We start from the raw sequence: 12,436 nt of genomic DNA on the forward strand, positions 1-12,436 counted from the left end.
TGTCGTCGATGGAATGCAAAGAGCAAGCTGTTCCGTAGCTGACAACTGGGAAAAGCCATGTCTGAGCTTTTGGTATTCAATTGCTGCATTGTGGCCAATATCGTTCTATGCATAAAGTCTGGATTTCACCCAAGGAATTAAGGGAGGGGAGCTTTCTTGCTGTAAATGTAGCAAGAACGCAAAACCTGCACAGCAGCAAATACTCCAAGCAGGTACTGGGCCATCGATCATACTTGAATATGGAACTGTCCAATTCTGTGATTACATAAACAAGTGTGGTGCTTTATTACAGAATACCAAAAGACTTTGGGTTATTGTAACACGGCTCCCTCTGAGTTGCTTTCTGATCTTCCAACTACAGCCTTTCTGAATGAGGCATAGGTAATGAGGCATTTGTGGAAGTGTACATGACACCCTTCAGAATTATAATTCTGGCTTCATCCCTAAAAGGCTCTTTTGAAGACTTGGGAAGAAGAAGAAAATCCTTGCAGATGGACTCCTGTTCATATTTGTTGCTTTAAGGAGAGCGTTCGCAGGGGTGTTTAAATGAAATAGATCATACCTTTAATTACATCAAAGCCGAGCTGACTCTGCCCCCCAATTTTCAGTTTAATTGCTGTGGCTCAAAAAGGTGTTGAAAATCGGTAGCGGAGTTACTGAAACCTACTTGGTGGTGGCTTTAAAAGGAGGGCAGAATGTTACTCCTTCAGATATCACCTTTTCTCTCTATTAAAATGTTATTTAGGTTGTGCACCAGGCTGCATCTCTTGGGATTCTTGGGAGCTCTCTGTGCAGGGAGTAGAAGAGTAGAATGACAAGAGGAGAAAGGAATGAGATGGGCTCTTTTGAGACCTGCACTTTGGTGTGTGTGTGTGTGTGTGTGTGTGTGTGTGTGTGTGTGTGTGTGTATTAAAAGCACAAGGGAGCTTGAGAGTAGTAGAGCCTCAGGTGAGGTTAGTGCCTGTCTTCTAGTAATTTTCTGTCCACTACACCCAGCACTGAAACAATGAGTGTGCCTTCTATAAGGCTAGCAGAAGGAAACTGTCCATGACAATCTGGCTTGGAAGACTGCATTGCTGGTCCAATTTTTCTTGCAGTGCCAGTCATTCTGCACAGCTGCAACTTCTGGAGCATATTCAAGGGTAACCCTGCATAGAGAGCATTGCAGTCATCTAACTGAGAGGTGACTAAAGATTGAGGGGTCACTAGCTAAGCTTTTCTTGGTCCAGAAACGGCCATAGCTGGCAAACCAACCAGAGATAGTGCTCCTGAAGCCATTAGCAGTGGTGGACGTTGGGCTCTCAAAATCTGCCTCTTGTAGCATTGTTGTGGAGGCCCCTGCAGCATGGTGCCCAATTCTGCTGTACCAGCTGTTCCACCCTAATACCACCTCTGCCACCAGGCTTCTAGAGATAATGACGTCTCCAGTAGCATCCCCCAGAGCTATGAACCTGCTTCTTCGGGGGGAGTGCAACACCACCCAGAACAGGCTGCCTACCAAACTCCTGGCTCCACAAACTGTACTTTGATCTTATCAGGATTCACTTTCAGTTTATTGGCCCTAATGCAGCTCATTGCTGCTTCCAGGTATCTATCCAGCACCTAAATGGCTTCTCCTGATTCAGATGGAATGGGAATGGAGTCGCATGCTATCTGCATACTAATGGCATCATACTCTATATGTCTAGGTGATGGCTTCCAATAGCTTCATATGGATGTTAAAGAGCATCGGGGACAAGAAAGTATCTTGTAGAACCCAACAGCATAAGTGTCAACAGGTAAAGCAGGAGTCTCCATCTGCTAGTCTCTGGGATCAGTTCTTTGCAGAACTATTGTAATACAGTGCCTCTAACTCCCAAGCCATAAAAAACCAATGCAGGAGAATACCATGGTCAATGGTACTGAAAGATATTGAGAAATGAAGGAGAACCAATATAGTGTTACACTCCCCATGCCCATCTCCAAATAGGAGTAATCAGTCAGGGTGACCAAGGCCATTTTGGTGCCAAATCTGAGCCTAAAGCCAGATTGCAATCTGATTATTCTGTTGGGCAAGCTGAAATGGCAGAGTGCGGCACTGAATTCCTCCCACAATTCTAACATCATGAACCTGTTAGGCCAACTGTCAAGAGCATTATGCCTTAATCCAAACTATGTTAGTTGCATTCCCGTTGATTTCAATGGAAACTTAAATCACAATGAAGTTCAGTCATTGATTTCAATAGGATCCAAGGTCAACCACCAATGGGCTATAATCTGAACCTCTGGCCAGCAATGGTAGGACTTGATGGAACCGTTTCAGGGGTACCCAGAATAAAAGTAGGGGCATCAGGATGCTGGAAGGAAAGATCAGTGCTGTAGAGTAGATGAGAGCTTCTTGCTGTGCAACATGTACTAAATTTGGTACTGCTTGGAGCATCTATTGGCCCAGTGGTCTGTCTGATGGCACCCGATATTTTTGAGTGCCTCAGTCCAGGGAATGCTCGAGTGGAAGAATATTAGGCTGGCCATGTAAAAAAGAGGCAATGTCTCACCAAGATAACAAAAGAGGGTATGGATTTGCATATGCTAATTTATACGTATAGATGTTAATTTGGAGATAGCTTTAAAATAGTATAATGTAAACGGAAATACACTACCTTTCACTGTAGTGGAGCAGAGTCTGCTCTCTAGATACTAATTATGGATGGGCAACTTCAAGGCCGCTCTTGCTTCCCTTCATTAAGGTTTGTTCTCTTTGAATTGGCTGGATAGCTCAGCTGGTTAGAGCAAGGTGCTGATGATGCCTAGGTTGCAGGTTCAATCCCATATGGGACAACTGCATATTCCTGCTTTGCAGCGGATTGGACTAGATGATCCTCAGGGTCCCTTCCAAGTCTACAATCCTATGATTCTATGACTGGACAGCTCTTCAAATAGAGAAATATCCTCTGTCCAAAAGGGCACATGGTCACCTTGATGAGTGGGCAGGAGAAACACACAGACTGGGGTCTGTGTGTGTGTGTGTGTGTGTGTGTGTGTGTGTGTGTGTGTGTTTAAAGCCAATTGTAGGAACAGAAAGCAAAGAAAAAGGTAGCACACACAGTTTAGAGGTCTGTATTGTTCCTTTGGCCCTATTTCCATCAAGCACCTCTCGATCCAGGCTGTGCTTGATCTCAGATTCTCCTCCTTGCCGAGTAGAATAATTAAAGCAAACGCAATCCATCACTTCTTTGACTAAATATATTTTCATTTGGTTTGCACGTGAATGTGTATATATCACTCAGCGCATATATATTTAGAATATGTGATACGACATTATGGCAACCGATAAATCCTGCATGCTTACTATATCTGCATTATTTGCTGCAACATTAAGCTCAGTAAGAATTTTTATATGTATCTTGTTCCAGAGCGAAATATATTGAAGAATTGATGCTCGGTTATAAACAAACACATAACTTTCCTGCACAACGTAGTGAAGGTGGCAGCTTGTAGCTTGTGTGGAGATGATTTTTTGTAAACAATTGTAAGCTTTCACGGGGGGTAAATAATTTCTAATGTTGTTTTTTTTAAAAGGATCCTTTTTAGAATGATAAGGAGTGTGAACTGAATGAATAGATCTCTCTCTCTCTCTTCCCCTCTCATCCTAAGCTGCGATCACACAGCCTCTTACTTGGGAGAACTTGCTTCTAAGTAAACATGCCTAAGATCAGGCTGTTAATGGTTTAATAGCATATATATATATATATATATATATATATATATATATATCTACACACACACACACACACACACACACACACACACACCTTGCACTGTGAATTCAGAGGAAAGGCATCCCAGCTTCATTCCATTTAAGTGGCTTTTGTGGATTATCTTATTTCATTACTTTCAATAAAGCCATGCCTAGGCTGCTAGTTCAGTATGCTGATGTGGTTCATAGCAGAAGCTCAAGATGTTCTCTTAAATACTCTAAGCTTATGCAAGGCCTTGACATTAGTAGGTTTTAGACATCAGCAGAGTTGGCAGTTCTGAAGAACTGATATGATACCGACGCTTTACAGGTAAAAGCGAGCAGATCCGGTGTGAAATTGAGATAGCAGGACCAAGACTGGTATACAACTTTTTTTCTTTTTTATTGATGAAGTTTGGGGAAAAGATATTTTAGGCCAGATGTATTAATCCTGTAATGACTTGAAATATAATCAGTCAGCTACTGCAGGGGGATATGAAGAGGGAGGTGGGGAGGTACAGATTTCAGGTTTTGACTGTTCAAGCTTTCCCAGTTCATTAAAAAGTGAATCAATCAGGCAGGCATACACAGACTTGATATCCAAAGGGCTGGAAATTCTAAATAGGATTCAGACATTATTTAAAAGTTGCAGATGGTCCTTTTTCCACGGCGAGGGTGGTACAACTCGACAACCGTCGATTCCTCCGGGTGATTGTTTTTCACCTTTTTAGAGCTAGTAAAATGTGTTATAAATATGAAAGGAGAGAGAGATTTGGCTGGATATGGAGAATTTAAAAGCTTTGCTGTGGGCCATCGAAAGGTGCTATGTAATATATGTCTAAACAAAATGCACAGCCACAAAAGTTTTGTTTTATGTTTTCTAGAATGTAGATTTTAATTTTTTTTTTCCAGCAGGCAGAAAGGCAGAAGGCTCTTGCCTACAGGACCTCGTTCCCCCCCATCATCTCTCTCCTCCCTTTTTGCAGGCAGCTGGCAATGGTAATTAACTCATTACTATTAATTTTTGCCAACTCTTGTTGGAGAAGCGATGTTATTTTTCAACTTTATTTACAAAATGGAAATCTCCCGTATTGGGGCTTGGCAAGTTCCGCGCGCCTCTCGCGAAAGGAATGCATGAAAAGGGGCAGAAACCCAGGCACCAAAAGAAAACAATTCTTGCACAGTGACATGATTGGCGAGGGAAAGGTGGCGGTGACTGCACCCTCCAGTCCGTAGTGGGACTGCCATGCTGGAGAAGAGGGGTGGCTCTAGACCTCAAAGGGCAAAGGCATACAAGGAACATAGCAGGGATTCGGTATCTCCCACTGTCCTATCTACTTTGGTCCTTACCTGTGACAACGTTAACCTTGCACCAGCCCTTCCATCATGATGATGGTGGCTGAGAGTTCCTTCTTGCATTGGTCTGCATTGGAGATCCTGTAACTGAACTACACATTGCAATGCAATTCGTCAACATGATAGAGGCCCCATGGCTCTGCCATGCATCCATGGTAAAGGCAACCTGTAGCTTTGTACCTGAGTAGGTGCAAATTAAATCCAATGGCCTCATACTCGGAGCCGGCTAACCGAAATCAGATTGCTGTTTTCATAGTATTGTTAGAATTCATAGTATTATTTGCATTATTTTATTTATTTAGGTTTGGGCTCTGCCCTGATCATGTGTACTCTGATTAATAAACTGTTAAATAATAATAATAATAATAATAATAATAATAATAATAATAATTTATACCCCGCCCATCTGGCTGGGTTTCCCCAGCCACTCTGGGCGGCTCCCAACAAAATATTAAAAATACAATAAAGCATCAAACATGAAAGATTTCCCAATACAGGGCTGCCTTCAGATGTCTTCTAAAAGTCAGACAGTTGTTTATTTACTGCAGAGAAGGCCCTCTGCCAATATAAAAATAAAAACCAATATAAAAATATAAGCTAAAAAATAAATAAATCAAAAATTAGATCAGTCTGACCCAGCCTGTTAATAGGGAGGCCAGTTCATAGCCACCAGAATACACTTGCTTCTGAAAAACACAAGTTAAAAATATATCTTGTTAAACTTAAAAAAAGAAAACAAAACTTATATAAGAATACCAAATGTTGACCTAGAGTAAAATATTGCATGTGGAAGAAACCTAGCCTTATGTGCTGGTGAAATGCAAGTGGAAGGAATTTCCAGAGTTGTGGAATAACCAGTGAGATTGCATCTCTATGTGCTCTGGATGTGGCATGTATGATAGACTGCTCTTAACTGATTTTAGAAATCCACAATGGGGGGGGGGGGAGAGGTGTTCTGTACAGTAAGGTTTGTATTGTCTAGGATTAAATATGGCGGCTGCTCAACAGGAAAAGAAACTGCTTCGGAGATTCATGGAATAAAATGAATGGAAGAGGCTCCATCTAGCCATAATGGCACATGAGCTCTCTGAACATGTAACATCCCCCCCCCCGACAGGTGAGCCCATGCCATGCAGATCATAAAGTGCCATATTGTGGAGTGCTTTCCCTAGAAAGGCTTGCCTGGTGCCATCATTACTGGGCAAAAACATTCCTCTTTATGTCTATTAAATAATCGATGGCCTGTGAAAGTGTGGGGGAATAAAATAGGATGACTATTTTATTATTAGGCTATCTGTCAGTATGCTTCTAGGGACGCAGGTGGCTCTGTGGTTTAGGTTTAGGACTTGCCGATCAGAAGGTCAGTGGTTCAAATCCCTGGGACGGGGTGAGCTCCCATTGCTCGGTCCCTGCTCCTACCAACCTAGCAGTTCAAAAGCACTTCGAAGTGCAAGTAAATAGGTACCACCCTGGCAGGAAGGTAAATGGCATTTCCGTGCACTGCTCTGGTTTCGCCAGAAGTGGCTTAGTCATGCTGGCCACATGACCCGGAAGCTGTACACCTGCTCCCTCCGCCAGTAAAGCGAGATGAGCGCCGCAACCCCAGAGTCGTCCGTGCCTGGACCTTACAGTCAGGGGTACCTTTACCAATATGCTTCTTATTGTGTTTTTATCACTGATGTTCTGTAATGTGTTTTTAATGTTGTACACTGCCCTGGGATCTTCCGATAATGGGCGGTGTGTAAATTGTATAAATAATAAAAATAACAAACAAACACAGAAAAAGAGTGAGTGAAGTGGTACCTATAGGACAAAATGATGCATTAATAATGGGGCGGGGGGAGAGAGAGAATGTCCATGGTTCTCAGGCAAAATAATGCTAGCAGTTTCCAGCCCACGCCTGGCTAAGACGACTGAAACATTTCAAGACCTCTCGTCCACAGCTATTGGCTGTGCAAGAACTCTGGCTAAGGGATGGTGGCCCATACCTAGAGTGGACACAGGCTGGACAACTTCAGCCTAAAATCTCAGATGCTTTGTGATTTCGATGAAACGAGACAGTACTTTAGCTGGGAAATAACATCCCTTTCAGGACTGCCTTTTGACAATGAAAATCTAAATATTCATCAGCCACATTTAAGTGCTGATAAGGTGCTTCGCAGAATAGCTCTGTGTTCACTCTGAGCCCGAATCGGCCTCCTTTATTCATGCTAAGTACCTCCTTACCATGGGAGTTCAACAGGGGCTTTCTTGCAGAGTAATGTGCTCCTCGTGGACTGCAAGTGTGCTCTCGTCTGCTCTGATGTGCTTGCTTAAGCCACCCGTACATTTTAAGAGGAACTTTTATTCCCCGAGACAGACGGAATCGCAGCATTATCTTTTCACATTTTCCTTTTCATTGTCTTAAAGACAAATCTTGGGCTAGGATACGCTTTAATCCCCCTTGACCTGCTTTGCTGTATGTTATTTTGGACTAATGAAAGCCTATTTTGAATATACTTATCTGGGCGGGTGAACTTTATGACGAGAGATCAGAGTAATCTACACAAAGGGTACATTAAACTTCTTGCAGAGGCCCTATTTAAATCCGCCACAGAGAGAAGCTAAAGCTGAAATTGTATCAGGTTTCATGCTGCTCCTTTCCCTACGTATTACAATGATTTCTCAGCAACAGCATATGAGTTACTGCATCTATGCAGAAAACACAGTAAAGATGTCAAGCCCTACATGCTGAGATTTTATAAAATGTTTCTCGTGATTTCAGCAAGATGTTCAAATTATTGCTCTCTCAGTTTAAGCCCCCACATTAAGGACTGCTTAGGATTGTAACGGAGGCTGCAGCCCTAAACATGGAAGATGCTGTCTTAGACACCGAGTCAGGTTAACAGTCCAACTCAACATTGTCTTTGCTGATTGGAAACAGCTCTCCAAAGACTCTAAGAGTCTTTCCCTCCCTGGAGATGCCAGGGGCCATTGAACCTGGGGCCATTTGAATGCAAAGCATCTGCTGTGCCACAAACTCTTAGCTTACGCTTACCTGGCAGTAAGTCCCATTAAAGTCAATGCAACCTATTCCTGTGCTGGCATATCTAAGACTGAAAGTCTGAAACTGGGTAGACTGTCTTGATTAGGAATGGCACAACCTGTGGTCCTACAGATGTTGGTCTACGACTCCCAGCATTGACAACTGTCAGGGATGATGGAATTTCTAGTCCAATAACATCAGGAGGGCCATAGGTTTCCCATATGAGCCAACCTAGGCTCTTGGGGAAAGAAGAACTGGATAGAATTAGTAAGTAAGGGATGCGCGTGGCGCTGTGGGTTAAACCACAGAGCCTAGGACTTGCTGATCAGAAGGTTGGCGGTTCGAATCCCCACGACGGGGTGAGCTCCCATTGCTCAGTCCCGGCTCCTGCCAACCTAGCAGTTCAAAAGCACATCAAAGTGCAAGTAGATAAATACTAGGTACCGCTCCGGCAGGAAGGTAAACGGCATTTCCGTGCGCTGCTCTGGTTCACCAGAAGCGGCTTAGTCATGCTGGCCACATGACCCGGAAGCTGTACGCTGGCTCCCTCGGCCAATAAAGCAAGATGAGCGCCACAACCCCAGAGTCGGTCACGACTGGACCTAATGGTCAGGGGTCCCTTTACCTTTACCTTTTTAAAGAGACTTGGAAATTTATTTTTGTGTCCCAAGTCATTCTAAATTAGATTGGAGGAAGTAATCATGAAATGCCAAATTACTATGATTTGATTATGCTCGCCAGATAATGGGGCAAATTTGGAATCGAAGAATTGTAGAGTTCAATCCAATTCAAATAACTTTATTGTACTAACCATTGGCCAGTAGTGTTGGAAGGGAACCCAAGGAACATCTAGTTCAACGCCTTGCAATGCAGAAATATGCAGCTGTCCCATGCAGGGATCGAACTTGCAATCTTGGTATTATCAGCACCACGGTCTAACCAACTGAGCTATCCTGGCTGACAGTAAAACTGCAACAAACTACCAGCACAATCGCACCATTGACGGCCATGGAATTATTTGGCACATTTCCGTCAAGTAGTAATTTGATAATCTAGGTGGTTTTGATTCAGCTACATGTAACCATGACATGTAACTTCATGAAACGATCAGCTTGCTTCAGTTACGGATGCATATGACAACACATGCATAACTGTGCAGGAATCCTGGAAGCGAGCATAGTGCTCAGCTATTCTTAGAAAAAAGGCCAATCTGTGGACTAGGAAATCATAGACCAAAGCTCTTGACTTGACCTCTGATTGCCCTGCAGACTCCAAAAACAAATCTCCCTGCTATAAGTAGCAGGTATGAATCATAGATTTTCCAGCAACATCCTATTTGTCTCGTTTCCTTGTTTTTCTAGGCCTGTTAAAACAATCCATCAGGTATAATGAATGTGTGGAGGAAGAAGGAGTGGGATCATGATGGTGCTGTTTTTGGCCTTCACACAGTCAGACGAAGGTCTGTACAAAGCCTACTCATGTACACCTTGGGCTGATTCTCTTTGTTCAATCATTTTGTCTCTGAGTTTCCTGCTACTTAGCTCCACTACTTCTTAGGGCCCCAAGTGACTCAGTTTCCCAGACTTTGCTAACTCAGTTTTCTAGTTCTCAGTCTGCCCCAACTTCTCCTATCCTCGGAGCCTGTGTGAAAGATAAACCGGCCTCCCACATCCATTACAGAGCATTCTATGTAGTCAGTTGCATTTTCCGAGGCGTTGAAATTTCATGAGTATTCCAAGACATCAAATCAGCTCAACCAATCGGTGCCAGAGGCTTCAGCATCTCTGCCATCTCTACAAAATCCCTTAGCACAGTAGAATAAATGTAAAGGGACCCCTGACCATTAGGTCCAGTCGTGGCCGACTCTGGGGTTGTGGCGCTCATCTCGCTTTATTGGCCGAGGGAGCCGGCGTACAGCTTCCGGGTCATGTGGCAAGCATGACCAAGCCTCTTCTGGCGAACCAGGGCAGCGCACGGAAATGCAATTTACATTCCCGCCAGAGCGGCACCTATTTATCTACTTGCACTTGACGTGCTTTCGAACTGCTAGGTTGGCAGCAGCAGGGACCGAGCAACAGGAGCTCACCCCATCGCAGGGATTCGAACCGCCAACCTTCTGATCGGCAAGCCCTAGGCTCTGTGGCTTAACCCACAGCGCCACCCGCGTCCCTAGCACAGTAGAATAGATGGCTCCATTTACACATATCAACACACAGATTACATGTAGCTGGAATGATGTGTGGGGTAGGTCAGACCGAAGTCCCTAAGATGCCTCCCCAAGCCAGCCATGTTTATTCTATTATACTGGTTGCCAACTGTTAATTTATTATTTCAAAAGTAGAAACCTCTTAAATAGGACCATAACCCAATTAATGAAAATCCAAAATAATTAGTCCTGTAAGATTTACTTGATAAACAGATACATTTATGTATATATATTTATTTATTTAAGTTATAAACCATGTAATATCACACATCAAAGTGGTGAATAATAGAATCGCCGCGTTAGAAGGGACCACAAGGGATATCTAGTCTAAGTCCCTGTAACGCATGAATCTTTTGCCCAATGTGGGGCTCAAACTCACGACCAAGAAATTAAGAGTCTCCTGCTCTACCGACTGAGCTATCTTGGCATGACAGTATTTAAAAATATATCAGAGATTCATTTTTTTAAAAAATATACATTTTTATACATTTTATTTATTTATGTATAAATCAAAATTGAATAAGTGTTTGAAATGCAAAGAGAAAGAAGGTACTTTATACCATATGTGGTGGTCTCGCAGTAAGGTTAAAGCTTATTGGGAAACGATATATAATGAATCGGAAAAGATGTTTAAAATCACATGTGTAAAAAAAACCCAGAAGCTTTCCTTCTGGGAATTACAGGGGTGTTGTTGTTTAGTCGTTTAGTCGTGTTCGACTCTTTGTGACCCCATGGACCAGAGCATGCCAGGCACTCCTGTCTTCCACTGCCTCCCACAATTTGGTCAAACTCATGCTGGTAGATTTGAGAACACTGTCCAACCATCTCGTCCTCTGTCGTCCCCTTCTCCTTGTGCCTTCCATCATTACAGGGGTAGAACTACCTAAACAGTATTGAAGTTTATTCATGTATGCGATTACAGCGTCAAGAATATTATTTGCCCCCTAACGGAAACAACAAGAAGTCCCGACGAAAGAAGACTGGATACAAAAACTCATGGATTATGCAGAAATGGCAAAACTTACCGGAAAAATAAGAAATCAAGACAACAAACTATATATATGTATATATGTGTATATATATATATATGAATGGAAATGGTTTATTAAATATGTACAAATAAATTGTAACAGATAAGGACATTGCATTGGGAGGATTATTGTAATAACCTGCAGTTTCATAAGAATTAAAATTTTAAAGTAGATGAATAAAAGAATAACTTAATTTAAATTAGAATATGCAGCAAGTGATAAACATGAATTTAAAGAACCGCAGAAAGAGGAGGAAGGAAGTCAAGTTTTGAAATGTCAAAATAACTGTAAGACTATTGAAATGTATATAACTGAAAATCACAAAAAATAAAATAAAAATACATCAGAGGTAGTCTTAAAATCACAAAGCATAATTAAAAACCCTTCATTGTAGATAATATTGGCTGCAAACGATAAACAGCAAGTTCATTCTGGATGTGAATATTTCTGAAGCCAGAAGTATACTTTCCATTTTTGCTTTTGGTTTATACACATGTGTACCACAGGAAGCATCTTCTCAGAAGAGACATTCTGTCCTGGGTCAGCAACCCTTTTTTCTATGCCTATTGTGGAAATTGTAAATGTCACAGCTGATGTGCTAGCTCCTGCGCTCAGGATCAGGTTATTAGAGAGGCCTAAAAACATAGCATTTTTCTCAGAAAGTATATAATTTCAGCCTCTCTTTTATTGTTGGTGCGTGTTATATATTTAAAACGAAGTTATGAAAGAGCTGAGTTTTCACGCCCTCTTTGCCAAGTTAAACAACTAAACAGTTGGTTTCATAAAAGGATTCAAAGTGACGAGGGAGAGGAATGCTTCGTTACTGGAGTTTCTTGTAAATTGAAATACATCCTGGTTGTCTGAAATAAGCATGAACTGGTAAGAGGCATTTATAACAGGAAAGCAAACAAGCAATTCTAAGGCTTGCTGAGCCAGTAAGAGAGGACTTAGGAGGCAAGGTGTACTGATAACATGTCAGGATAACCTCCACACAAATACTTAGGGTAGGTGACAAGCTACAGGTCTAAAATCAGGTACCCTAAAGCATGCCACTCAACTGTCCCGATTTGAGTGGGACACTCCAGAATTACAGAGCCCATCCT

The 12,436-nt window shown here is 42.3% G+C and overlaps 1 long non-coding RNA gene across 3 annotated transcripts; it reads left to right on the forward strand.

Moving 5' to 3' along the window:
* Nucleotides 1–23: 23 nt before the first annotated feature.
* On the forward strand, nt 24–9,739 carry LOC308478761. Of its 3 annotated transcripts, XR_013987232.1 has the most exons (4): nt 78–212; nt 1,689–1,778; nt 4,628–4,714; nt 9,458–9,739. It is a non-coding gene; the product is annotated as an uncharacterized lncRNA (long non-coding RNA). The 3 variants fall into 3 exon arrangements; XR_013987231.1 differs by lacking the exon at nt 4,628–4,714 and having other exon boundaries at nt 24–212; nt 1,588–1,778; nt 9,458–9,734; XR_013987233.1 differs by lacking the exon at nt 4,628–4,714.
* Nucleotides 9,740–12,436: the final 2,697 nt, after the last annotated feature.

Source organism: Podarcis pityusensis (assembly GCF_964106645.2).
Source record: "Podarcis pityusensis genome assembly, chromosome: 6".
In the NCBI taxonomy this organism is placed as follows: domain Eukaryota; kingdom Metazoa; phylum Chordata; class Lepidosauria; order Squamata; family Lacertidae; genus Podarcis; species Podarcis pityusensis.